The sequence below is a fragment of the Papio anubis genome, chromosome 2 (assembly GCF_008728515.1).
Source record: "Papio anubis isolate 15944 chromosome 2, Panubis1.0, whole genome shotgun sequence".
Taxonomy (NCBI): Eukaryota; Metazoa; Chordata; class Mammalia; order Primates; family Cercopithecidae; genus Papio; species Papio anubis.
The window spans coordinates 34,524,712-34,552,184 of NC_044977.1; the positions used below are offsets into that span (position 1 = coordinate 34,524,712).

Below are 27,473 nucleotides of genomic sequence, written 5' to 3' on the forward strand. Positions count from 1 at the left end.
TCTTTATAGCAGTGTGAAAACAGACTAATACAAGTACTATCCAAGTATAAGAGAGAACATTACTCTCACCTATCTCAACTCATACCATCTAGGCAGGCCCTTAATCTATCTTCTCCTGATTTGAAGGCAAGGAAAGAATGCTACGTATCTTGTCTTATTTATTTTTCAGGACTCTAAGTTATATTATCTCCATTATACAGTAGAGAAAAATCATCTGAAAAATGACACAAATGTGCCTAAGATTTCAAGCCAGTAAATCTTGGAACTAGGTCTTCATTGTGGTCAATTGGCTCCAAAGCATCTATTTATTATACCTTGAATACATATACATACATACGTATATATATGTATATACACACACACACACACACACACACACATATATATATTCGTACAGATGGCGTTTCACTATGCTGCCCAGGTTGGCCTTGAACTCCTGGCCTCAAGTGATCCTCCCACCTCAGCCTCCTAAAACACTAGGATTATAAGGCATAAGTCCCCATGGCCAGCCAAGCAGATGTTTTTATTTTTGTTGTTTGTTTGTTTGTTTTGAGACAGAGTGTCACTCTGTCACCCAGGCTGGAGTGCAGGGGTGCAATCTTGGCTGACCGCAACTTCCGCCTCCCAGGTTCAAGTGATTCTCCTGCCTCAGCCTCCCGAGTAGCTGGGACTACAGGTGCCCGCCATCACACCCAGCTAATTTTTGTTTTGTATTTTGAGTAGAGACAGGGTTTCACCGTGTTAGCCAGGCTGGTCTTGAACTCCTGACCTCAGATGATCCACCCTCCTCGGCCTCCCAAAGTGCTGGGATTACAGGCGTGAGCCACTGAGCCCCACCATGTTTTTATAAAGACTTGTGCACAGATGCTCATTGCTACTTTATTTATATTGTCAAAAATTGTAAACAGTCTAAATGCCCATCCTTAAGTGAATGGATAAACAAATTACAGTATATCTATACAGTGGAATACTATACAGCAATAAAAATGGTGAACTATTGATATGTGCTACAACATAAATGGATCTCAAAGTCAATATACTGAGTGAGAGAAGGACAAAACAAGTACAGAAGATTGTATTTTTATAATAGAATTCAAATTTTTATAAAATTCTAGGAAATGTAAGCTACTGTGTAGTGACAGAAAATAGATCTATGGTTGCATAAGAAAACTACTGGGTAAAAATATATAAATATATATATATATATATATTTATAAATATATATATATTTATAAATATATATAATATCTATTATATATTATATATATTAATAAATATATATATTATTATATATATTATATATATTTATAAATATATATATTTTTATATATATATATAAAAGCTGGGAGTGGTAGTGCATACGTATAGTCCCAGCTACTGGGAAGGCTGAGGCAGGAGGATCACTTGAGCCCAGGAGTTTGAGGTTACAGTGAGCTATGATCATGCCACTGCACTCCAGGCTAGTTGACAGAGTAAGTCCCTGCCTCAAAAAAAAAAAAAAAGAAAAAAAAAAAAAGCTTTCATTTCTCTTGTGTAAACATGTAGGCATGAAATGGCTGGATAACATAGTAAATACATGTTTAACTTTTTAAAAACTGTCAGACTGTCTCCAAAGTGGCTGTACCATTTTACTTTACTGCCAGCAACTTATGAGGCTTCCAGTTTCTCCATATCCTCAAAAATCTTGCTATGCTCAGTCTTTTAAATGTCAGTCATTCTAAAGGATGTGTAATAGTGTCTCATGGTTTTAATTTGCCTTCCCCTAATGATTATTGATATTGCGCATCATTTCACGTGCTCATATACCATCTTTTCCTTTTTTTTTTTTTTTTTTTTGGTGAAGTGCCTGATCAAATCTTTTGCCCATTTAAATAATATGTTGTATATTATGGAGTTTTCAAAGTTCTTTATATTTTCTGGATATAAGTTCTTTATCAGATATATTCTTTGCAAATATTTTCTTAAAGTCTGTGGCTTACCTTTTCATTTTCTTAATAATGTTTTCAAACAGCAGAAGTTTTTAATTTTCATGAAATCGAATTTATCAACTTATTCTTTTATGGGTCATTCATAAATGAATTGTGCACTAATCATCTGCTAACATATACATGAGTTACTTATCTTTTCACTGATGGATCCCAAGTGGCTAGTAAAGTACTAAATACACAGTAGGTACCAATAAACATCTGATGGATAAATTAAAATTTCAAGTAGTGAAAGGAAAATTATAGAAACTTAGTTCATTGGCAGCATAGAAAATAAAATAGCCTCTAGTGCAAAGCCATATTCAATTTTTTGTTATCTGATCTAGTATGAAGTTTGATCAATACAAGGTCCCAAATTTATTAAATCTTGTTAAAGAACCTGATGCTCTCTCTCTAGAGACAATTCTTTCTTCCCCAAAACAGAAATGCGAAATTCTATAGAACTTAAATGTAAAGCAATAAGTCCCCTACCCACCTCTGTGCCTCACCTCACCCCTGACTCAAATGCTATATGAACCCCTGTAAATAAATCAAGGCTGCTGAATTCTCAAAAGCTCTAATTATGCAACTGTAAATAAGCCTCAGGATGAATTTCAACCAGCAGTGTCCCCAAAACCATTACCTGCAACTATAATCCATTATTTTTCTTTTATAATTAATTTTTCTAATAGGTCAGTACTATTTCTTTTGTTTAAGCGCTATTCCAGCAATCCCATTTTAACAACAACCAATGTCTACTGTAACTATATACATATTTTCTATTAAATACAACAAATACATTCTTATGCAAAACGCTAAATCGGGCAGTGAAAGTTTTGCTAATGAGTAATAATTTAATATGCTACATTGGTCCTCAACTGCACTTGTCTTGACCATGTGAATTAAGAGTCTAATGGAAATTTATAAGCACCTTGAAGACTTCCAGGTATGTGGGTGCTTAAATAGGTACTCAAAAGATGCTGCTTATTTTCATAGATTTTAACCTCTGAATCACTGGGAACAATGACAGTTACCAGAGATATAGATAAGGTGGTTAGATAAACACACAAGAGATATGTATGTTAGAGACATACATATTAGAGGGAGTATAATAGGGTTGTATACACACTTACATATACCTATATAATGTGTGTGTGTGAGGGTGTGTATTTGCATGCATGTGTATGAAATCAAAATGCAATTCACTGAACACTGAAGACAGACAAAGCAGTCAAGCAGCTGAAAGAATTCACCACACTGATGAGCTTGCTTCCTCAGAGAGCTTGCTCCTCAGGCCCTCACTCAAAGTCTCTTTATTCTTTTTAGACACAATTCTAAAGAGTTTGGGTATCTACTTTTCCATCCACAACAGACTAAATGCTGAAAACTCGAGAGCGTAGGTGAGCTTGTGTTTGATACTAGCTGCAAGCAGCCTGACTTAGGGAGAAATGAGAACTCTCCTAGAGCCAGTCTGGGGAGTGTCCTGGTGAGGGCACTGAGACCTGCTAGTTAGGAGGAGGTCTAGAGCAAACAGGCAAAATTGCTTGGATGAAGGGTAATCAATCTGAGCATAGTTCTTTAGGATGAAACCTTTGAGAACTCAATGACAAGGGGATATGGATCCAACAGGAGACTATAAAGAATACAAATTCATTATTTTGCTATACAATGCTAGTTGCTTTTTAAACAATTGTTTCTCTATGAATTTTACTCCCAGGCTTTTCTGAACCATTCTGTGTGAATTCAATACTGCCTGGATTTTTAAAACCACTTCTGACACTACAAACCAGACAAATCTTTTTTAAAAGATAATAAGAAGATGGGGCCTTGCATTTCTCATAAAAGGAAAATGACTCCACCAAAAGCGTATTCATTACACACTGTTGAGGCATGAATTCAGGGAAAATTAGACTGAATATGAGATTACCATCCTCACTTTCTGAAACACTCCCGGTGCTGTCACCAGAGTTCTTAATTCAAATATTTACTCTTGATCTAAAAATATCTTAGTCCAAGAAACTGAATGATTACTCCACAGTTAAAGTATATTTAGTGATCTGAGAAAGGAGAAGTTTCATTTCACTCAAGCAAATGGTTTTAGTACCCCAACCAATTAATAGCTTCATCATGTGGGAGCTATGATTATAAAGGAATGGGATTAATTTTTTAAACAAATCTATAGCCTTCTAACAAGGGCTATTTTTCACAATGGTCACCTTGGAAGAAAGTTACTCCAGGGATACTGTCATTACTTCAGAGTTGGGACCTTACCTTTAGAATTGGTTCATGAGAAAAAAAAAAACACTTTATGCTTCACAGTTACCCTCCCCACCTAATACCCCATATCCCTGATTACCAACTTTGAATATTCCTCATTTACACTGATCAACCAAAAGCCTACTCCTGGAGATTGGTATCACGGCCTATTTATCCGAGGCTTTGCTGGGAGGGTGGGGGATGAAGATGGTTTATAGGAATTAAGAGAGTCTATTTTTAATTATTGCATCTGTGAAACATATGAAATTCCTTTGGCCAAAAATGCAATATAAAACTGAGATTATCAAGGGCCATTTCGTGGGACGAGTGAAATGGAGAAAAAAGTCTCCATGACAAAATAGAGGACTTTAAGGAATCCTTTTTTCTTCTGAGGTTTGCATGTGTGTGTTTCCAGCTTGACTCTCACCTGAACTGCTCTTTCATAATCTACTGTAGTCATTCGGTACCTGGAATCTGGGAAAACTCCAACCTTACCCCAGCACTTGTGCAATAACACAGTAAGGCACATGGAGTCAAGTTTAAGCACCTAGTCCAGGGTTCTTTGCACCCTGTGGGCCTTCAGTAAGTACTTGTTGATTGACTGAATGTGTGGCTCACTATCAATGTGAATTAACTATATACATATTGCATTAAAATCAAACAACCCAAATACTTTCTAGCTCTCCGGAAGTAATGCATCTAACTGACAGAACCACTCTTACGCTTCCTAATCCCCACTTCCTCCAAACCAAATCAAAGGAAGAGAGAGAATATGAAGAAGCGAAAACGAACATAAGAAAAACAATTAGCTGATGCACTCTGCAAAGCCTGTAATATTATCTAGAATGACAGCATAGCCATTGTTCGTGCTGCCAGAGCCCTGCGTGTTTGCTAGCTCACCCGAGGTCCTGGGAGAATAATAAACTAAGCAGATTAGATGTAGACTGATGCCTCCATGCCACCACCAACTCACACAACACACACACTGTTCTGAGTGTCTGAACACATGCGGGCAGGTAAACCCAGAAAATGGGCACTCCATGTTGGCAGGAGGAGAAGAGGCTGCCAACAAACAGGGCCTGTTTATTATTTAACAGTTGGTACTGCTAGAGGCCTGGCACCGCTATAGAGCACTCTCTGTTTCAGTGCAAGTCAGCCTGATTATGAGAGCGTGTGAGCCAAATCGTGTTTACCATAGTCTGTGAGAACCTCTGTGCCCCCAACAGACATGGAAATTCTTACAATAGCTCTCGTCCAAACAGAGAAAAATCACTCCTGAGATGGAGGTAAAGGGCCCCACGTGCTTAAATTTTGTCTGATCAGCTGGCTCAGTGTCTCTACATGTAGTTGCTTTTTCCCTGCTCAAGACAAGTCATTCCTCTCTAATGATACAGTTTCTAATCCTCTGCCTTTGGTTACTTTACTTTGGGACCTAAATCAACCAAATAATATGTCAATCACCCATCTACTGATATTGCTTATGCTGTCCTGCACGCTTTGGCTTTTCAGCAAAAGAATCTGCTGCCCAGGACGGCTACCTCCTGCTTCTCCTTCGCCAGGGCTGCCTCTGCAGTAAGTCTCTTCTCTGCCAATGTGGGCCACAGGTGGATGCCTTCCTACAAATCCAATCAGCAGGATAATGTGCTACTATCACAAGAGTGGACCTTAATGACAAAGAGCCCTGCTTAGATGGTCACCCCATTAACTTTGATTTGATTATTCTGCCCCAGCAGAACACTTGGCTTCACAACCACAGATGGCAACAGCCCAACGTAAAACCTGTAGAGAAAGTAGTCATGTTGGGTTCATACATTTTCAAAATATTAAATTTCATGTAAAAATATAAACATGATAAGTATTGAGAGAGTCCCTGGTTCCCTAGGAAAGCAATGTTTTCTTTTCTTTTTTCTTTTTTTTTAATAAACCAAGGTCAGAGCACATAAGACAATTGTGCTAACTAGGCAACAGGGATAATCTAATCATTTCTTTTGAAATTCAACATAAATCAACATTTCTTTTAAGTGTAAGAACCTGGCTTTTATCTTCCATATACAAGCAAGGCAATCTTTGATACTTTATGTGACTCTATACAATACAACTGTTTATAAATTCAAGATAAAATTGGCTCTATATAAGCTAGTTCAATATTTTGAAATTTAATTGTACCTTGGATACACTTCCTCTGTGACCACGAGTAAATCATTAAAATGCTTTCTACCAAAGAGAATAAAGGCATAGCAAACTATAAGTCTTACCTGAAACTGTATGCAGTGATTGTTTTGTGTATTGTTTTCTAATTGACAGTTGATATTTATATGCTAAATTATTAAAATATGATTTGTTTTTAATTAAATCCTCAACTTTGCCACTAAAGGAAAATGATATATGCTTTGTATTGTTAAGTAAATACATAATTTTATACTTTCCATGTTATTATGGTTTTCAAAGAAAGTAGTTGTCCCTAGGTCACAGATTATATACACATACATAGCAAAAAAACTTTACAAGGAAAATATGAAAAAATAATTGCCTAGCTCGGATCAAGTGAACCCCTAGTTTATTTTAATCATCTCCTCTACTGAGGATCTGATAAGAGATGCTTAATAAACAGCTCCAAATTAAGGCAGTAGAATCAGGAAATCTTTTTTTTTTTGAGACGGAGACTTGCTCTGCTGCCCAGGTTGAAGTGCAGTGGCGCGATCTCAGCTCACTACAACCTCCGCCTTCTGGATTCAAGCTGTTTTCCTGCCTCAGCCTCCTGAGTAGCTGGGACTACAGATGCCTGCCACCACGCCTGGCTGATTTTTGTATTTTTAGTAGAGATGAGGTTTCAACATGTTTGCCAGGCTGGTGTTGAATTCCTGACCTCAAGTGATCTGCCTGCCTCAGCCTCCCAAAGTGCTGGGATTACAGGTGTGAGCCACTGCGCCCAGCCGAAATCAGGAAATCTTTCCCCAAACATCCTGCATATAGCAACATTCATAACTACTACTTTATGGCAGAATAATGGACCCGATTATAGGTTCACATGGAAAAAGTTGATATTTCAACCATGACCAAAATATAAACGGGATTTTTCATAGCGAGTAGATAAAAGATAGGTGGTGTGTTTATCTCTGTGCTGAGATACTTCATCATAACTAGTAAGAAACATAGTAATAGCTCACATTCATTATACACACATTTAACCTTCATAACAACCTTTATTTTTTAGTGACTACTATTTACAGTGATTACTATTTTTTTCTCCATTTTACAGATGAGGAAACTAAAGCACAGAGTGGTTAAGTAACTTGCCCAAGGTCCTGCATTATGTAAATAAAGGGGCTAAAATTTGAACTAAGGTGGTCTGGCTCCAGAGTCAAAGTGTAATCACTGTGTTCTGCTTCTCATAATAATGATCATTCTTTCTGAGGCTTGTGTTCAATTTAAAACTGTATGTTCCCTGAGGCTGTCGAATGTTAGAGCTGAAGAAATTTAAAATGATCTAACCCATGACCTAAAGATCCAGGTGGAGAGAGGATGTTTGGGAAGATGGTGTAGCCTCGAAATTCTGTGGATAGGCACACTTATCAGGGAAAAGAAATGAACCAGTGACCTAGTCCAAATGTCTCAGTTGAGAGATTAAAAAAAAATAAGGTCACAAAGCAATGGCTGTAAATGCTGCATAGTTTAAGGGAGCAATATAAGAAGAACAAAGCCCAGAAACCAGGGCTGTTTTCATTATCCTGTCTACCCAAACTCTCTTAGGTGGCTCCCCTAAAGGCAGAAGAAATCTGTGTGAGGGATGCCGAGGCAGCCTGTATCTCTACTTGGCTCCACGTGACTCAGTAAAGCAAATCACTGAGACAAGATAGCTACTGATGGAAGAAAGAACAGAAACTCTAGTGTGATGTTTTCTTGACTATTCAATGCTAATGGAAAAAATTTGGGAACATATTTAAGAGGTAAGAAGAAATAAAATTGTCTCTTTACAAAGTTGACTGATTTTTTCATTTAACAAATACACACACAGGTATATATATACACACACACACACACACACACAAAATTTATTTATTTTAGTGATAGTCCAGAAGTTTTCTGAATTTCTTTTGTATTTCTCTTGAGTCTTTTCTTGTAATTTATATTTACCTAAAATTTATCCCTTATGTTCAAATTTTTCCCATATATATATATACACATATACACACACACACACACACATAAATATATATAAGGTATTCATTATAATCATTTCAATTTCCTCCATTTCTCTGGTTATTTCCCCATTGTATTGTAATTTTGTACATTTGTGGGATTTCTCATTTAGTAATTAAATCATGTGATATTGGTTTGTTTATTGTTCTGTTATTCTCTTTGAAACAACCAACTCTTTGATTTATTAGTGTGTCTCTTTTTTATTTTCTAATTCCTTAACTCCTGACTTTTTTTTTTTTTTTATCAATTCCTTCTTTCTACTTTGCAGATTTGTTTTTTGTTCTTTTAACCAACTTCATGAGATGAATGGTAATACGTTTATAATTATTTTTTTTCCTGTAACAGTCGTGTTTAAAGATATGGATATTCCTCTGAACACTGTTTTATCTATATCTATACATACTTATTTTCTGTAAATTCTGTAATGCCTCTTAAGCAACAAATTAATTTAAAAAGTTGTTAGTCTTTTTTCTTATCAATTCTCATGAGCTCTTACTTTTTGGAGATACTATTTTTGTCTGAGATATGAGTTGCCAATCAAAATGATCACTTTTTCATATCATATAAAAACTGTTTTTAAAATTTTTATTTGCTTGAATTTTCTTATTCACAATTCTGGTAATATCAGTAGAAGTTCTTCTCCTTCCTCTCCCAACTTTTTGCTTCTTATATGGCTTTTGGTCCCATTACAGTTTTATTTTCTTTTTCCATTTCCTTCTTGCTCTCTCACAGACAATTTTATTTCTCCGTATTTGTCTTATCACTTATTTGATCCTGTTTATCTAGTTTTTGACATTTTATTTTATTGTATTTTATTTTATTTTCTGAGACAGAGTCTTGCTCCGTTGCCCTAGCTGGAGTGCAGTGGTGCGATCTCGGCTCACTGCAACCACCACCTCTCAGCTTCAAGCGATTCTTCTGCCTCAGCCTCCCGAGTGGCTGGGATTACAGGCGCCCGCCACCATGCCCGGCTAATTTTTGTATTTTCAGTAGAGACGGGGTTTCACCATGTTGGCCAGGCTGGTCTCGAACTCCTGACCTCAGGTGATCCACCCACCGCAGCCTCCCAAACTGCTGGGATTACAGGTGTGAGCCACCGTGCCTGGCCTTGACCTTTTATTTTAAAGAGGCCATAATGTCTTCTATTTATTTGCTAGTATGGAAAATAGATATTATTTCCTTGTAAAATTCTTCTGGTATATGTTTTGATCTGGTTTCTTTGCATTACTTTTGTTTTTGTTTAATGCTATTAGCTTTGCTTAGCTGATAGCTAAGTATGGGTCCAATATAGGTTCCTTTCTGATTATTTTTCATTTTTCACTGAGTTAATTCTATCAGCTGTTTGCTGCAGGAAAGAGGCTGGCAAAGTAAACTGAGGACGTCAGGGAGTTTCATTTTGGTGCCATATTTCCTGCTATGTTTTACCTTTCTCACCAACTCAATGTGCACATTGTTCAAGAGATATGGCTCTGCTTAGTGTTCTCAGTGTCCTGTTTTCCCCATTTAGATTAGTGGGAGTTCCGAAGGGCTTGCACAAAGTCCTGCCTGTTATACATTTTCCAAATCATGATCTAATATTTCTTTATTTCTCTTCTCCTGAAGGTGATCAACAGTGGCAAAAGCTGGTGTGGTTTATCATCTCCACCTTGCCACCCATGCATCCTGCTTTTGGCACATGTGGCAGGCTGGTGTCATTCCTCATTCACTGCTAGCTCCTCTGTTATCCTCTGTTGTAGAACAAGCCTTAGCAACTCTTCAGCAGACCACCTATAGCCTCACACTTTCCTGTTGCATGTAAGTAACTGGAGCATGTGTCCCTCAGGGTCATTCTATCAACTTTTGGATGTTCTGCCTCCTGCCTATATTTAAAATACTCTAAACACTGTCTCTGTTCTAAATTTCATAATAACCCATGGTTTCTGACTTGAGATTATGCCTGCCTTCTATAAGAAAAGGCTTTTTATATGCATCTCATTTTTTGTTTGTTTGTTTCACAGGCACATACGGGCCAGTATTACATTGCTTTTTCATCCATGGCCTCCTAATTGGCAAAAACAAAACTTCACTTATTAGCTCCTCTCCAACCCTTCTCTCAATCAAGTCCTTGCCCATCCTTGTCCTTAAACCCGGACTAATCCCTTGTAAGGTGTCAACTACAGCATTCACATTCATTGACCATTTGTATTTCCCCTCATAAGCATATTTGCATTTAAATAGGAGATTTTAAAAATCTAAACTAAACTTTAGACTACCAGATGAAGTTATAAATTAAAACTTTGATTGTGGAATGACAAATAACATGGTATATGTGGAAAAGAAGTTAGAGGACCCAATTCGTGTCTGTAAAATGACCTCATGTGAATAATAAAGTTATGTTTGAGTTGCTGTAATCTTTAAAATTAGCTTCTGCAATGTCTCATTGTTTTCTATAATAGAAGAGTAATAGGAAAAGGAGGCATTTGTTGTAAGTACATTTTCTAGTTACCTGTTTAAGCAGTTTACTTTTAAACTTTAAGATGAAAATCTTTACAATGAGTTCCTATTTTCTGAAACAAATAAGTGACTTGACATGGTAAAAATGTACTGGAGTGAGTAGTTCTGGATTCTTAAGCTCTTTCTGTTAGTTATTATTAATAAAATTTCGACACATCATTTAGCCTACCCAAGAGTCAGTTCTCCCATCTATAAAATAGGAATAGCAATACTTCCTTTCTTGCAATATAAGTTTTCTGTGAGTGGAAAATGACATAATACATGTCAAAATACTTTGTATACTAACAACTAGAAAATTATAAGAGCCTTAATATTCAAAGATAATCCAAACAGAATATTACACTACTATCAAAGATAATAGAGGCTCACAGGGCAGGTATATAAATACTTTCATTATTCTTTTGTATGTTTTTTCCTAGTGGTTTAGCCAAAGTACTGACTTCTATTTCAGTTCTCATTGCCATCAGTGAATCTGCCTCTAGAAAAAACACTTTCTGTCTTCCCACCTCCTCTTCTCCAGTACATTTGTATAGTTTCTTTGGTATGTTTTCTGTGGTTTCAAATTGGCTGCAAAAGACTGCATAGAGTAATGAAAAGAGAAAGCAGCTTTGGAGTCAGACAGACCTGGTTTGAATCCTGACTCTGTCTTTGTGCTCACCATTTAACGTCCCAGAATCTGTTTCCTTATCCATAAAATGAATTTAATCACTGATACCCTGCAGGGCTATCTAATATGTGAAGTTCTTGGATTTCATCAAATCTCATTTGCCTTCTTAAAAGTATATTTTGCTTACTTCTATGTTTTTAATTGAAGCGTTATGACATTTGACAATGTATATATTGCTGCACTGTGATCAATAATTATTTTATTCAATGAATCATTTCACTTTTTTTCTAAATGTCACCATAGAATCTAGTTTCCTTAAAATCTACTTTTTGTTAATTTTCTTGACTAATCTTATAGTTCCAATAGGTTCTCTGCTTCAATCAGCTTCCTTTTGTCTAAACTTCTTCTGTTTTCTCTTGTAAAATAATTTATCCTAATTTCATTTTTTACAACAGAGACCATATCTTCTTTGGTCATAATGCATCGAATATTCTGTAAAAACCACATCACTATCAAGCAATAATTATGTATGTGAATGTTATAGATCTCATAGAACTTATCCACTCTGCCTTAGCTTATTCTTAGAAGATCACAGATTACTATCATATAGCATTTGTATAACTCTTTATCATTTGTGAACCTTTCATAATTATTTAAAGGAGGTCTTCAAACTACTAGTATAGATTGATTTTGTTGTTTCTATTTTTGGGAAGGGAAAACAAAGAAGGAATGATGAAAACTTGTCAGATATATCCCATGTCACCAGGAAAAACAGGATTAGTACTCAGTCTTATTCTCTGATCTGCTGACATTGTGTTGAGCTAGCATTTTCTAAGCATGAAAGGAAGAAATATCTATTCATTTCCAATTATTATTTTTTTGGAAAAGGTATTATGGAGATGGTTCTTTTTATGTGGAACTTGGGAGAAAGGGGAAGGTAAACCAAATGCTAGGGCCAGAGAGCAAGAAGGAGGTAAAGGAGATCCAATTCGTGGTGGGTGAATCCTCATCCATCATTACATGACAGAAGTATTTAAAAAGGAAAACTACTATCTCTCCTCATCTGAGGCTTCCTCCAGAACCCTGTAGGAGAGGAAGATACACCGCTGAGTCTTCATTTGGGGAGCAGCAGGAGAAGGCAGTGCCTCCTTAGCCAAATGAACCCTTCCTGACAGCTGTGGGGATATGTGTTTGTGCCACCAGGCCCCTTAGAAAATTATCCCTAAAATAACTAATGTTTAGTCAGTCAAAACAACAACAACAACAACAGAAAAATACCAGCTTCAAAGAGAAAGTTATGTGGAGAGAGTAAATAACCCAAACTTAATGTGACCTTCCTAGCATTATTTTAAGGAGGCATTAGGGTACAAAGAGTGAAAAACACCCTGAGGTGTGATTTACAAGTCTTACGTTTAGTTTCAGCAGTTTCACTGTCTAGCTGTGTGGTATTAGACAAGTGGCTTAACCTCTCTGGACCTCTCTGATCCTTCATATTTAAAATGAGGGGGTTGATTACTAAGTGATGTCTAAGAGCCCTTCTAGAGATAAAAATTCCCCAATCTATGATAATAATAATTAACATTTGATGGTCCTTTACCACCTACAAATGATTTCCACATACATTATCTAATTTGATCTTCATGCCAGTTCTGAGGTAGTATTATTATGATTATGCCCATTTTTAGAAGAGAGATTCAGAAACCACAAAATGGCAGAGTTGGCATTGAACAGATGTTCCCAAGAGGCAAATACCCCTTCAGTAAAAGAAGCAGCTGATGCTAACAAGGATAAGTAAGAGCAGACAATTCAGCCTGTGAGCTCTTGTTTAGGGGTACAACAGAATTTCTGGAAGCTGCACTGGGGTAATGATATTGCACCATGTGGAATGTTATCTGATGATGTATTTATCAAAAAAAACTAATAAAAAGAAAATTAAAAAAAGATACAATAATTGTTACTGCACTACACCCTAATGAATTATTGTGTTCAAGGTTCTTACAAAAAAAAGTAATATTATACTCGGCTTATGTTTTAATTGATTTATTAATATTTTATCACAGGAATGTAATTTAAGCTCCTCATGATTTAGATCTCATAAACCTTTAGCATTTTGCAAATTCAAATTCCAATTTAAAGCCAGGGCGAGCAATTAACTTTTCTATCATCTTGTCAGGGGAGAAGGTTCGTGTTTAATTTGAGACAAAGTGACAGAAATATATATACACTGTATGTATTACTCCAATTTAATTTATGAGTCAGCACCATCCACCTTCAAAATGTAGATTTAATAGAAGAGGAGGAAGAAAAGGCCGTGCTGTCATGATAGGGCTGTAATATCTGCCCTGAATTTCTTACATATTAAAAAAAAAAAAAAGAAGTCACTGGTTTGTTGAGATACCAAGCTAGATTGATTGCAGGCCTATTTCCAGTTCTTTTGTTTCACACTCCACTTCCTGATTCTTTTCTCATACAGCAAATAATCTCATGGATATCACAGGGAGCTCCTACCTCCACTCCACTTCTACCTCTACTCCCACCCCATCCTCCATTTTCATGCATAGCTGCTTCTACAGGTTTATCCTAAATCTTGACAAGTAAGATATACTATGGTAAATATTGCTTTGAGATCACGTCTTCATCACCTTTCTCATCTTTCCAAAGCCACCTTCTAAGTGCTCTTTACCTAAAACAAACAAACACTAAACCTCCTCACAATTTTATATTTTAATGTGCAGGGTGTATCTGGCAAGGTAAAACACTGGCACTTTCCAGTGATCCTTTACAAAATATTTAAGCACAGGATATGAATAAATAAGCTAACACCACAGAAGGTAGTCAGGTGAACTGTAGGGAAGTACTTCCCCTTGGTGGTTATTAAGCACTGGAACAGGGCTGTGGAGAGAGGTTAAGGAATTCTTACTAGCTCCGTTATACTATAATTCACCAAAGGCACACAATGCTCTATGCTGATGAGATGAGTTACATGACATCTCCTCCCTGGTTCAATCAAAGGAAAGCAATTTACATCTCAAACCAGTTCTCTCATCAGTGGGACATAAAAACTGCAGAACAGAGATGCAGCAAATGTGCTTATTTATACAGAATCAACTCAGTTGCCACTGTTCTTTATTATTTTCCTTCTCTCCCACCTCCCCTGTATGGTGGCCATTTTGAATAGGATGCTTTAAATTCTAAAAGTGAGAAAAAGAACCAAGAACAATTCAGGAACAAAATTAACTAAAGATATCTTGTGCTTCTAACAATCAGTATCCCTTGTGGTGTTAGGCCAATCCCTTTGTTCCACTTAGAAATAAAATCAGATTCCTCTTGCTGGCCACAGGAAAAGAATTAGAAGACGATTAATGGAAAATTCTGGAAAGTAGCCTCATAAATGTTTATTCACTTTTCAGGCATACAATGTTGTGGTACATAAGTGAATACAGTGCATTTGTCAAAGAAAGGCTATGTTGAATTAGTGTGAGGTCTTCATTCATAAAACAAGCTTATTTTTACTAATAGTCTCTATTAATCTCAGTTTAATTATATTAGGCATTTTGCACTTGGATACAACGTAAAAATGGCCAAAACTGTATTTACTGCACCTGCTTAAATGTAGTCATATCCCTAAAAACTATTGCAGGGAACAAGCTCCCACAGACATGGCTTTTAGGCAGAATATGGGATTATGGCAGAGGGGTTTAAATACAGGAGGTAAAAATGGTAATCATATTCATCAACAACACAAAGAAGTAAAAACAAGAAGCTCTAGATAATTCTTTTTAGTGGACTCACTAAAATAACAATAACAGCTTGATGAAGAGAAAATGATTGTCGAAAGCTTGTCCATTTTACATTTTCTCTTTACATAGTGCGATAAAAAGGAAGCACCTGCAGTTTCTACTTGTGTGTGTGTTCGTGTGTGTGTGTGTGTGTGCGTGTGTGTGTGTGTGATGTTGAAAGAAATCATGGACATCATATTTGCTTTAGGAGCTACTAGTCTAATCTTAAGTGCACATTTCCTACCATAAAGTTGTATTTGAGCCCTCTAGGAACACCCGTGCAGTGCAGAAACATTCTTCAGCTTAGAAAGTACAGTCTTTGCTTCACACCCTTTTCCTTCATTCAGACACATCAGCATCTTATCACTTTGGACATTAAAGTAAAACAGACTTCTTTGTCATGAATATTTTTAGATAAATTATACAAAATATCGTGTATTTTCCATTTTCTAGTGGAATCTACTTTACTGACATACACCAGCCCACTGTAACATCACTGTTGTGATGTCCTACTACTTATCTAAAAAAGTACTATTAACTACATATTGCAAGTATTTGAAGTACATAAGAAAACCATAAACTGAATTACATTGTATGACTGGTGTGATCTCACATGAAGTTTGAGCTATCATTATTAAAAATAGAAACTGCATTTAGTTAATGCATCTTACAGTAAATCAGTCAACTTTCAAGGTTGTATGATGAGAAATTTTTTTAAAAAAACAAAATGTTTGAAAAATTTCATAAGAGCATTTCACATGACAAGAGAATTCTTCCTCTCTCCCTTCTGCTGCTTTTCTTCCTCCCTCCCTCCCTTCCTTCCTTCCTTCTTTTCTTCCTTTCTCCTTTCCTTTCCTTTCTTTCCTTTTTCCTCTCTCTCCCTCTCTTCATCTTCTTTCCTTCCTTCTTCCTTTTCTTTTCTCATGTTTCCCTCCCTTACTTTCTCTCTTCTTTCCTTCTTTCCTTTAATTTGGTGGAGGAGGTGCTAAAATTTGAGTAAGAAAATAACATTTTTGTTTCAGAATCCACATGCTTTTACGATTCATCATGCTGATTTAGGGAGAAATTTAGGTAACTTCTTATGGCCTTTTTTTTTTTTTTTGAGTCTATAGATATCTTTCGGGGTCAAGCTATTTCCAAACATTCTATTAATGGCCTCCAATACTCCACACTGCAATATATAGCATGCCTTAAGCAAAGGTAGTCTTTTATAAAAGACTGCAATGGCTAGTGAATAAATACTTTTTTCAATTACTTTTATAAAGGCACAGAGCAAATGACAGTATAGTATGTGCATAAATAAAGCAAAGGTTCAAACTGCAGTTTTACAACTACAATGTCACTAATAGACATCATCCCCTCTCTGCTGTTCTATATATCTAGGTTGAAATCTGAGGCTTCAAACAATGTTTTAACAACAAAACAGAATAAAGGACTAACCCAATCTTTCAGGTTCCAAAAACGGGACTGAAGAGTTTTCTACTTTATAGGTGTTCATCACTATGGACATTCAATATATATAATTCTGAAATTATGGCTGGGCACGGTGGCTAACACCTGTAATCCCAGCACTTTGGGAGGCCAAGATGGGTGGATCACGAGGTCAGGAGATCGAGACCATTCTGGCCAACAGGGTGAAACCCCATCTCTACTAAAATACAAAAAATTAGTCGGGCTTGTTGGTGTGCGCCTGTACTCGGGAGGCTGAGGCATGGGAATCGCTTGAACCCGGGAGGTGGCAGTTGCAGTGAGCCAAGATCACACCTCTGCACTCCAGCCTGGCAACAGAGCAAGACTCCAAGAAAAAAAAAAAAAAATCACCAACAACAAAAAATTCTGAAATTACAACAAAATTAGGATTTTAATATGTGTTTTACAAGATGATTTGCCATAGGCCTTCATGGGGGAGATGGCAATCCCTAGTATATCAAACACTGTGGTTTAATATTTTTTCAATATTCATAAAACTCTTCAAGAATGGTTGCCATAATGTAAGAAGTGTCAGCATTATCAGAACAATCTGAGATTTCCATAGGCAGAAGAACATTCGAGATTACGTCATTACAACAGATAGCCCTCATATTCAATGCATCTTACATGGTCAGTTAAACCAAAGGGTAGGAGGCACTATAGGATAATAGTGAGAACAGTTGCTTTCCAAGTGGAAGAAAGGTGAAAATAAAGCACCTGCAGTGCTGTGCTTTCATTTTACTTCCTGCCCTCACAGTCATCCTAGAGATTTTACTGGTGTGCTTTAACTGTCTTGTGGCATTCTCTTTCAAAAGCATCTTCAGGGACTAAGCTTCAGGTTTTATCAGAATAGACATAGTCCTGTGCCACTTGACGGAAGGCACTTTACTCCTTTTTATGGTTTCACTAAAATCAAGGGTATCATAAAAACATCTTAAGATCTGAAACTGGGAATTGTCTCATGAGCATGTCTTCCAGCCCTACAGGTTGTATAAGGCAAGTATGTGTAGATCGAATGGAACCCTCTCTATCTGGTTCTTCAGTATTTTAAAGACTTTCAAAGCTCATTAAATACTTCTTTGCTGGTACACACCAAGCCAAGTCCCACCTCAGGGCCTTAAGACCTTTTGTTACCCATGACAGGAAAGATCTTCCTCTAGGGTTTAGCATGCTTCTCTCTTTATTCTGGTTTCTCCTCAAATGTCAACTCTTCAGGAGACTTACACTGACCATCACATCTGAAATAGCTTGCCAACTTTACCTATTTCACTGTTTTCCATAGTATTTATTTTTTCCTAAAATTATGTACTGCTTATTATCTATCTCCTCTAATAACATTTTACTTCTCTGAACCAAATACTTTGTCTTATTCCTTAGTTTATCGCTAGTATCCAGTACTGTGCCTAATATATGGTAGGTGCTCACTATATATTTGTCAAATAAATAAAACTTAAAATTAATTTACTCTCCTTTAAATTGTACAGTTTAAGCCTCACTTTATTTTCTGCTGATAAGAGGAGGTATCACCTACAATGACCCTTCACATTCCAGACAATTAATGAAGTCTATATGGAAGAAGAACTATTCCAGGAAGAATGTGTTCAGACCTGGTTTGAAATCACAGCCTGTTGCTATAGGGCATTTACTACCTACCATTTAGCTAGATTACTGAATACATGGAGTTAACCAAAATGCTGACAAGACACACACACACACACACACACACACACACCCCCCAAAAAACGAAACCTCACCCATCCAAAACTCTCCTTACTCTTGTAATTGGAGTGCATTGCTACTTTGCTCCAAGCCAAAGAACAGATAAGAAAGAGAAGCAAAAATCAGAAGAACTTTGGAAGCCATTTCACTAGAGCTGCCACCTGTCACTTACGTAAGAAGATGCAATCATCCATCTGTCCAAACTGGTGAATCATAAGGTCTTAAATACTATTTACTTTCCCCAAAATAGTGAGTCCCTTGCAATTTTATACCACCTAATAATAAAAGGACATGATTTTTATTTGTTTTTCCTTTAGATACACATAGAACATTTTCTTTAATGTGGCATACAACTTAAAAAATATAAACATCAATTCACTGAGGTATTTTTTGGTAGAAAAAAGTGTCTATCATAATTTTAGTAGCAATAATAGTTCTGTACATTTCTTTTAGCAATTACAACTTCAGATTTCTAAGCACTGTGCAAACATTAATTTACTAAGTTCTGCTGTGTTCTCTTTGTGAATTAGAATATTATCATATCTTCATTATTTTTAGGTGAGAGTCACATAGCTATGAATTGCCAGGGCCACACGGCAAATAATTTTTTTTTTTAAGTGGTAAGATGCCTCTGTTTTGAAAGTGGATGCCCAGGGAAGATTAATAAAATAGGATAAGAACATATCTAAAATGGTATCTGTTTTTGTTTTGTTTTGTTTTGTTTTTAACCTAGTGCTTCCATTAAAATTTTGTTTTGGGACATGAAGTAAGCTGATAGCTCAGTTCAAAACTCTGAATAAACATCCTTGAAAATAGTAGGGTTATTCTTTTAAAATAGTAGTTATCAATTATTGAGTGTGCACCTTGTGCCAGGCACAGTTCTAAGAGATCTAGTTCTAGGAGGGAAAGTGTACGAGTCCATGTGAACAAGGACTTTGTGTCTTATTCACTACTGTATGCTCCGAGCCTAGACCATACCTGGACAGTAGTGAGGGTTGAGTTGATATTTGTTGCAATAAATGTATAAATAAGGGAAGCTTTCTTGGTTCCAGAAAACTAAACTGTCTGAATTTTGAAATATAACCTATTTGTAAGTTGGGGACATCATTTTAAACATTTTCTTTTGGAAGCACAGGAGAAGGGAAGAGATTTTGTTTGACTGAATATATAACTAAATCTAGGATAATAGTGATCCTCTTTACAATAAAGTTCATTTATTCAACAATTATTTATTGAATACATACTATGCGCCAGGCACAGTTCTGAACCTCTTGGAAGAGGTTCTAGGAATAAAGACAAGGTCCTTGTTTCAGAACTTAAATTACTTTTTATGGGTGTAAGAGGAAAATATCTTCACATACAATGCAGCTATGAGGCAAGATTTTTCTGTAATCTAGTGACTTCTGTTTGTTTTTACCATGTTATCCTCCTAATTTACTAAGGCTTCAACTACTTGGTTTTATTCTGAGGAGCCAGAAGGAAATTATAGCAAAAAGTAAGTATACTGATTAAGTATAACATATATCCATAAAATGGAGGGGATATCTGAAAATCACCTAGAGAATCTGACCAATATCTAATAAATTAATTTAGGTCAAATGATTAGTTCTGAAATGTCTGAGTTATCTACATTAGTTATTCATGTTGCCAATTCTTAACTTGTTCTATACAAACACAATCTGAAGCTTCATCTGGGCTTCTTCAAATTGGAACCTAGTTACAACTCTTAATGGATAAGTTCAAGAATAATGCCACTCCAACAAAAAAGAATAAAGAAGCACACAAAGTATTAGAAGATAAATTATCTAGAAATTAATCAACTCTTTGGTAAGAGTTTGCAACTCTATCACATATGGGCTAAGTGAAAATCATTGCCTCCAGGGCTAATGACCTCATCTGAGGTTACCCTGTGGGACAATAACATGGGCTACCTCTGTCCACCAAACAAATTCTGTCAAAACATAACTTACCAAAGTACAGCTTGTTGAGGAGTATACATATCTGAATTTCTTTTACTCTGATAATCTGCCTGAGAGATTATGTTACTTGAAGACAATATCATGTCTTTTGGCTTCACTTGCAGGAAACAAAATGCAGTTTTTACAAATATTTCTGCTTGTAAACTAATTCTTCAGATATAGTACATAAACTTCACTCTATAAGAAAACCAAAGAGGCCAAGGGACCTTAAGTTTGGTGTTTAATTGCTATAAGCAATTAAACATTGCTAGCAGCCCACTTACATTTTCTTTTTCCCCTAAAAATGAAGCTGAAACATATCTTAGAGCTGAGAGTTCAGTAATGCTGAGAAAACATCCTAAATACATCTTGGCAAAGGAAGAAAAGAAAAAAAAAATGTGATATTGATGTATTTGCTTTTCTAGTATATTGAAATCAAGAACTAGATACAGGTGACAGATCTGCTTCCACCTGCTGGCTCAGTGAATTTGTAAAACTGAAATCTGTTATCTAAAAATCACTAGTATATTCAGAATTACTTAGCATTCCCTTTCTGTTTGTACATGTTCATGACAATGATAAAACAGCCCCAGGCATTCCACTACCAATCTCCATGTGTATGTCCATTGACATTGTCTCCATCAAATTCAATCCAATAAAATTAAATGGAGTTAAATAAAGCAGTCTGCTTGAACCTCAGTATCTCTCATTTCTTAGTGTATTGTACCTCTTATCATTTCTTATTTATTTAGCCAAGGTTAAAAAAAAATGGTTTCTGGACTCAATTATATTTTCCCTCCTGGTCTCCTATTTCTTAAGTTTTTTTTACTTTTTATTTTCATATAATTACAAGGATTTTTTTTTTTTTTTGCAATTGACATGAACAACATTATTCAAAGGAAAAAATACTTAAAGTAATAGCTACTTTAAGATAATAGTAATAGCTATTATCTTACAGCAAAGAGGACATTTCCATCTATGCTTACCATAAAAATTTTCATTGGATTCCAACATTTTCATATAATACTATCTACAGATATTGCCTGCTTTGAGAGGACAACAAATTGTAGGAGGTAGATGGGTGATAGGTAATGCATGGAGGAAGTTGGTAAAGATGAGAAATTTCTAACTATGACTTCAGGAGTTAAATTTTAAAAGAAATTGTGAAGTATACAAAAGTGTTAAGACTGATATACATACAATTGGCTTACAATTTATCCAAACACTTGAGGCAAGAGGGTAACTCCAACTTTTGCCCCTTCATTGCCACACTTCTTCAATCTGCATATGGATTTTATGTTTCCCCTTTACGGCTGCCCTTAATATTAATTTTAACCTCATATGAATTTTTTTTGGAAGGAAGAGTAATATATACATTATGATTTTCTCTGGAGTTTTCTTCCCATAAGCAACAGTCAGATGACAACCAACTTCTCATTAATCTCTTGAAAAACAAATCAGAAAGTTTCTTATGTCCTTCATACAGGATTGCCATCTATTATAAACAGTGCTGGAAGACCCCACACACAGCAAACTGAAGCATGTGGCATTTAATCCATCACACAGAAGGATCAAGAATTGAGTCAACACTTCTAGGGCTTCTACCCCTCAACTATGCATTTCCATGGTATCCATTTCCATGGTTTTTAGAATTTTAAACAAACACATTTGTCTAAAAACAAATACATATGTAGGAAACAGTTCTCCAGGGCTCTCGCCTTTTCAGCTGCTTTTGGTTGACAGATGAGAACCCACATACAGTATTCTGAAATTCTGAGTCTTCTTGTCTTAATTCTAGAGAAAGAAATATTTGGTCCTAGGTGGCAGATCTTACTCATATCACTTCTATTAAATGGGCAAGACAGAGTCACAAAAAGAGGACTTACGGCTTTCACCTTGTAATGGATTCCTTCTTGGCTTCCTTCCACCTCCTATCCATTGATTTGAACTTCATTTTGAAAACACTTAGAATTATTCTGAATCAAAACTATCATTTTTATTCTCCCTCTCAAAAAAGTTTCTGAAGTAATTTGTTGCAAAGCCATGCTATCTGTAACATTATTAATATGTTAGCATATTTTTAGTACTTTGCTAGATTTCATAAATCTTACCCTTATCAATAACAATCAGTATAATTTGAAGGAAAATGGAGAAATCTTGTGTCTTAAATTATATCATTTAAAATTCATGGATGAAGGTAGTATCCCTAGAAATGATCTGATTCTATGTGACTCCGGAAAAGATACTATTTCATTTCTGTTTTAGAGATGAAGAAACTAAAGTACAGATAAGTTAACTAACTTGCCTAAAGCCTTCTGGTGAGTGAGATAGCCAAGATTCGAACCAAGGAGTCCAACTCCAGAGGCTTAACCACTATATTATTATACTTCTGTGTTGAGATTAATAGAGAGGAATTAAATGCATAATTTTGGAGGCAAACAGCTTAAGTTCAAATCCCAGTTTCACCACTTGCCAGCTACGTGGTCTTGGGCAAAGATCTTAACCACTATGAAGCTTTATTTCCTAATGTATTTAAATAATAGCTGTCCTTCACTGAGTACTAAGTTATGTTCCAGTTATTGATGCTGAGTGTTTTACATGCATTATTCCATTTAATTATCATAATAACTCAACAAAGTATGTAGTGTCATCATCCCAGATTTAAAGATGAAGAAACTAAGGTTAAGTAATTTGCCTATTGTTATATAGTAAGGGGTGAAGACAGAATTCTAATAAGGGCAATCTCACTCTAGAAACCATAGTTTTAGTCATTAAATTTGGTGATAATAACCAATAGTGTCAACTTCATGGGGTTTGGGGTTGTATTTTGGTCAGGATTAAATTAGGTAATTCAGGTGTAATGGCTGATTTTATAGGTCAATTTGACTGAGCCACAGGGTGCTCAGACATTTGGTCAAACATTATTTGGTGTAAGTTGGTGAGAATGTTTCTGGATGAGATTAACATTTAAATCAGTAACTGAGTAAAGCAGACTGGCCTCCCTCACCTTCAAACAGTTAGAGGCTGGAACAGAACAAAAAGTCTGACTCTCCCACAGGTAACAGGGAATTTCTCCTGCTTGACAGCCTTTGAGCTGGAACATTATTATTTTTTTTCCAGCCCTCAGACTCAACTGAAACATCAGCTCTCTGCAGGTCTCTGGCCTAAGGAAGTTCAGACGAGAACTATACCATTTGCTTTCCCAGGTCTCAAGCCTTTGGACTCATACTGGGGCTATGGAATTGGCTCTCTGGGGCCTCCACCTTGATGACTGCAGATCTTGGGACTTGTGAGCCTCCACAGCCATGTGAGTCAATTCCTTATAAAACATCTCTTCTATACAGGTATACGTTTTATTAGTTCCATTTCTCTGGAAACGTAGCACACAGTTTCTGACACCCAGAAATAGTTAATGAATGTTTCTTAAACTGCTTTCCCAAGAAAAGCCAACAAAAAAAGAATCATAGGATGAAAAAGCCCCCTTCAGTAAGAGCAAAGATAGGTCCAGATGAGGAGGATAATTTTCTGTGGGCACTGGGCTCTTAAGAGAGGAGCAGCAGTAGGGGCAAATTTTGAAACACAATCTGCAGCTAGGTCAGATGATAATCTTGTTTATGTGAAATAAGAGATGGTAGGAAAACCAGGTTGATCCAGATATCAAGAAGAAAAGCCACTTTCATCTTCCGCTACTCTAACTGGAAGGGAATCTTGGTTCCTTACCATGGTAGCAAGCTGACTAGAAATATAGATGTGATCTTTCCCTTTGAAAAGTAACAGGTTACGGGGAAAGTGAAGGAATTTATAGAAAAGGTCAATTTTGTTTAGTGCCTTACTCTGTACTACTTCAGCCAATTCAACTCTTATCACCCAGGTTGGAGTGCACTGGCACAATCTTGTCTCACTACAACGTCCACCTCCCAGATTCAAGTGATTCTCATGACTCAGCCTCCCGAGTAGCTGGGGTTACAGATGCATGCCACCACGCCTGTATTTTTATTAGAGATGGGGTCTCACAATGTTGGCCAGGCTGGTCTCAAACTCCTGGCCTCAAGTGATCCACCTGCCTCAGCCTCTCAAAGTGCTGGGATTATAGGCGTGAGCCACCACACCTAGCCCCAGTCGAACTCTTACATATATACTTTGTTTCTATAAACCATAGGGGGATAAAAAGACTTCTCTATGGAACAGGTTAGGTCCCTGAAGTTTTCAGGTCTAAACATGCTGGAGATGGCAATTAAGGTGTGCTAATATATGCAAGTTACATTAATATCTTTGAAATGCTCATTCAATTATCCCAGCTCATCACCTAGTAGACACCCTCTCTGTCAAATCTCTTCTGAATAACTTTGTTTAGTTAGGTTTGGGGCCAGTATCGTAACTTCACGTAGTTTGTGCAGGAAGAAAATAAGTGAGCTTTACTCTGGATCTCAGGGAACATGTGTTTCTCCCATAATCTAAGCTAAAAAACAAGGAAGCTGCAACAGCTGGGACAAGAAGGAAAAGCCAATTTGATTTTTAAAGAAAATAGAAAATAAAAGCAATTTGTCCAATTCCAATGTGTGGTATCTATGCTGATTTTTCTCAAGGAAAAATGCTTATCATTGCCAAAATCCCTAAAGTAACCACAGCTGACACACTTCTCAGCATCAGAGCACTTGGCAACTGACAATAAGACCTGCTCCTTCCCCAAGCAGATAAAAAGCCAGGAACTCCCCAAACAAAACCAACAGCTTTTCTGTACGCTTAGTCTCCCTTCATATCTTCTAAGCACAGTATATTGTCCTGCGTAATTGGAGGTTCATGTAGCACGCTGATTTAACTCAAAGCATCAAAACTAATATAATTAATTTATATAATCTGCTAGTTACACTGACTATAGAACTTACCTTCACTACCTACTCAAATGTCTGCTGCTCATGTATACATATGATTGCACAAATGTCTAAGGAGTACTGTCAATAAACAGAAATTTAAGTCTGCTAAAAATGCTTAAATATACAAAGAAATGCAAATATAAGCTCTCTACCACACACAGGATCTTTGTTTATACCAGTTGCACATGATCAATGGAAGAGGACATTCAAAACACTTTTGAATAAAAAACTTATCATCTTGCATTAGCTTGTATCAATAGAATCCTTCAAAGTATTTTTGTTCATAATAAAATGTGTATAGGTTGGTTTGATTACTTTTTACTCTTATCATGGCAACTCAATATAATAATACTGTGCAGGTGGAAGAGGGAAGAGGGGAAAGGAGAGAAGCTGCAAATAACCAGTTTAATTACCCTAACGGTCATTTTTTTGCAGGAAAAAGGTTCCATATGATAAGAATGTTTGTTCTGATCAAGTATCTTTCCTCTATAAAGGCCTTATGAATCTTCCTTCAACGTGAAGCTAAGCTGCTTCTGAGGAGCTACTGGCACCTCCCCATTTTTTCTAGAGGTGTCCATGTTCTAAAAATCTCTAATGATGACAACTTAGGAGGTTACTGAAGCTACATAAATGTCAAAAGAAATGATAGATTTACATTTCTCCAATTTCTGCATTTGTTACACAGCATAAATTCATGATAGAAAAAAAACGATCCTCAAAACTGCTTAGAAGCTAGCTCAAAATCTTGCTTTAAGTCTACTCAACCCAAACCAAGTTCTGCTTTGTGGTAGTTTTTCATTCCCAATATTAAAATAGTCTTTTATTAATTCTCCTTCACATCATATTTTTCCTTGACTACTAAGTCAGGTCTATATTTGTTGCTTCTATGTTTTTGACATCATGGAAGAATCTGGAGCAGCGGTACATTTGGCTATTCAGAGATATTTTATTCATTTAAAATGTGTGATTACTAAGGGGTTTAATCTAGTAATACTAGATTAAGTACTGTCAAATACCATAGGAAAAAATTCATCAGACTTAAGGTGTTTCCTCTTAAGTAGAAACAGAAAGCCAAATTTCAAAGCCTACCATGTTAATAACAAATTTTTACTTTTATATTTTCACCAAAAAACAAGCCTATTTCCTTATCTAAGTTCTGTGCAAGTCTTTCTGATTTTCTCACAATAAACTATATGTGTGAAATCCCATCAGTGCTATCACCAATATTTATTCCTGATGGCCACAGCTTTTCTAATCTTTGTGTAGCCATATGCTTAATGTTACATAACCCACTTGGAATTCCTTTCTTACAAACAAATAGCAGAAATGTAAGTTTATGAAGTATGCATTCCTTTTTTAATGCCAAAAATAAAAACAGAGCAAAATTTCTAAAATGGACATGTGACGATACACAAAATCTATCTGATAAAAAGTGTGTAATTACTGTCACAAAATCTTCACACATCCTTGAAATCTCAGAAGTAGGGTGGTACAAAGTTCCCACACATCAATTAAAGCATGTACATATATGTCATTGGCGATAGGTCAGTCTCACAGAGAATAATTTCATGATGCCAAAGCTATCCTACCTGAACTTTAATTCCTGAATAACAATGTTGGCTAATAGTGTTTTACTGGATATTGTCTTACTTGCTAACATTTCTTATGGGGATCTTGATTAATTGGCTACCTAATACCCAAAGATTAGTCCAGAAAATAATAATGCCTGAAAAGTAGAGATCTTTTCTCTCACCTATGCACAAATTTGTCATAGTTAATATGAAATTACTTTGTTCATCTGACCCCTAACAAGTAAAAACGCATGAACTAAGATCAGCGTGTAGGTGAAATGCACAAGAAATTAGGGCCATCTTGAGAGGACTGTTGTCTGGTATGAATCACATACTAGTTGGCCATTCTCCCTCCACTCCCATATTTTATGGGGTTATACTTAATACCAAGAACAAGTGATTAATGGAGCATTAATCACAGAAGTCTACTGACTATAAAGAACTGAAAATTCTGAGCCTTGCTTCATCATTGTGTTGTATTGGTGATGGTGGTGGGAATGTGCGAACAAAGTTGCAGCACAGGTAATCCCTAGTTGATCCAAAGAAATAGCAGCCAAACAGAAACAGACAGACAGACAGACA

General features: G+C 36.2%; 1 protein-coding gene and 1 pseudogene across 26 annotated transcripts in view; one reads left to right on the forward strand and one right to left on the reverse strand.

Annotated features, from left to right (window-relative positions):
• Positions 1 to 27,473, reverse strand: part of ZBTB20 (zinc finger and BTB domain containing 20) — an 816,756-nt gene that overhangs the window by 510,385 nt on the left and 278,898 nt on the right. The gene's annotated exons all lie outside the window — the stretch shown is intronic.
• LOC108583999 overlaps positions 13,229 to 27,473 on the forward strand; it is an 80,262-nt pseudogene continuing 66,017 nt past the window's right edge.